The sequence below is a fragment of the Bidens hawaiensis genome, unplaced genomic scaffold (genome assembly GCF_021521415.1).
Source record: "Bidens hawaiensis isolate Kalapana, Puna unplaced genomic scaffold, B.hawaiensis_p1.1 tig00027525_1, whole genome shotgun sequence".
Lineage (NCBI taxonomy): Eukaryota > Viridiplantae > Streptophyta > Magnoliopsida > Asterales > Asteraceae > Bidens > Bidens hawaiensis.
Genome location: NW_027494450.1, coordinates 239,828 through 242,306, shown reverse-complemented (window position 1 = coordinate 242,306; position 2,479 = coordinate 239,828).

Below are 2,479 nucleotides of genomic sequence, written 5' to 3'. Positions count from 1 at the left end.
TAATTTAGATGCAGATGTCAACTTATCATATGAATATGAAACAATCTTCTGGTGGCCAGATATGAAGAGGATGGCTAGTGTTTATGATGGTCTACTAGGCCAGCATGCAACTTACTGTGTTTGTTTCAAAAGTTGTTTAAATCCTTTTGACTTGAGTAAGAATAATTGTGTGAATTTGCATATATGATGTATCTAAGTACACAGTTTGATGTTACATGAAGGAAACTTAACCTTAACACATACACAGTTTGATGTTACATGAAGGAAACTTAACCTTAACACATATGCCATAATGCTAGGATGTAAAACACATATGCAAGTGACAATATACATACATGATACATGAGATATATGCAATGAATTAAAATGGAAAAACATATATATTTTTGAAACAATTTTTTCTGCCTAAAATCTTCTAAACCTTGCAATTGCAAGGATTTAAACCAATGCAATTATAAAGTGACAAACACCAAGCCACTAAATCACTAGGTTATGGACGAAACCTATATAATCTGGGTTATCATGTTGAAGAGGTAGGTCCCAGCAGAGCCCAGTTGGACCCGCAAGACTCACCTTGAACAGGGACGTCTGCGCAACGACCAACTGCTTCCGCAGGACCCACCATGCTCAGAGAAGACCTTACGCGCAGTACGCCAGCTGTACCCGCAGGGAAAGCCTCCCAATGGTGAAGTACCCCGCTTGTTCCCGCAGTTGCGGATACAAGCCATCAGGGAAGGCTACCCGCAATGATAGCAAGGCTACACGCACAAGGCACTTGCTACTTCAGTAGTCACCTGAAGGAATGAGCAAGGCGGGAATACTCCCGCCCAAATGAGCCAGTCCGTACGCTTCTGGAAGATCTTTTGTACTATACCTACCAAGGTATGGGCAAAACAGACGATCTGACCAGAGACGCCCATGAACCAATCACAGGGTGACAGCTCACCGACAACAGTACGAGGAGGAGCACCCTCTAGTACTGTTTGTCACTATTAGCCGCTGCCTACTCACCAACCCTTACTGTGGGACGTGCGCAGCCTACAGTTGGTGGAACAGTGCATAACCGGCAGTAAAGGAGCAGTATACAGCCGACCTTGTCACTGTCGGCCGCAGCCTATCCACCAACCAGCATGGCTTGTGCATAGTCCACTGTTGGTAGAACAGGAATACTATTCAGCCGGCTGTACCTTCTAGGAAACCTACCTTCGGCTATAAATACTTCAACTCCTTGGAATGGTAAGGACATCATCTGATATCTCGTTATCTTATCTAGCAATCTCTTAATATACACTTATATTCAGAGCAATCTAGTCTGATTCTCACGCCGGAGGGTGGTCACAAGGAGGAACCCCCCCCCCCCCTTCTCAGTGACGAGCTTACGGTGTCTGTTTTGCAGGTCATCTGAAGAACAACCTTCTCTGCTGGACCTCATCCTCGTGGGAAACATTACTCGACCCCCAGATTATCCATAATCTGCCCCGGGTCACTTAGTGTTTCTTCACATGTGAAACAAGTAAGTTTGTCTCACATTTTAGTCTCGAGGTTTTAATAGTGTTATTTGAAGCGGCCTACTATTATCCAATTAAAAGTTTAGCTTTTATGTTGATCTCGGTTAATATCCAAAACAACACATTCCTCACACACTTTATAATCTCGCTAAATCAAGGAGGAGCTCCTACCAGTTGATATAAGTTTGTAAATATGGGCGACAAAGGATTAACTTGGCGACAAAGGATTAACTTTGGTAATGCGTATCGTAATTCTATCATTAAAACGGTCTTGGTGTAGATATAGCCTCAAATCGAGTAATCGAAAACCACATTTGAATATCCTTTTAGGGAAGGAAAAATTAAGATGTCATATGTCGAACTGAGATCGCTTACGTTGTATGTTTATTTCCATCAAAGATTAGTATTTTCAACGTTTTAGTCTATGTTTTATGCTCATTTTGGTGAGCAAAAATACTTAGGTGCCTCTCCCAATACTTAAATCCAAAAACCAAAATAAACTAAAAAAGAAAACCCAAACATAAATTATTTCCTCCCACCGTTTACCAAATTTATAAGGTCGGCCGTTAGTAAGAGGTGACCTAAACTATTATTGAGCGTGCAACCAACTAAAGTTATTACTGGGGACAAATGAAGCAGGAATATAGGTTAGAACATGAACCCCTACAACGTTCAGTGGCGAAACTTGGACATACACGTCGAGGGAGCCGGACTCAATATTTATAAAAAAAAATTCAAACACTAGAGGGGGGTGGGCTCAAAATTTCTGTCGGAAACGGGTGAATTTAAACAATGTATAAAAATTTTCAGCTGAAAAAAGATAAATTTACACTGTCGAGCGCAAAAATGGAGGAGGCCGGGCTCAAAATTCAAGCACAAACGGGTAAATTTTCACTATGAAAATAATTTTCGGGCAAAAAAAGAATAAATTTACACTACCGAGCAAAAAACGGAGGGGGCCGGGCTTAAAA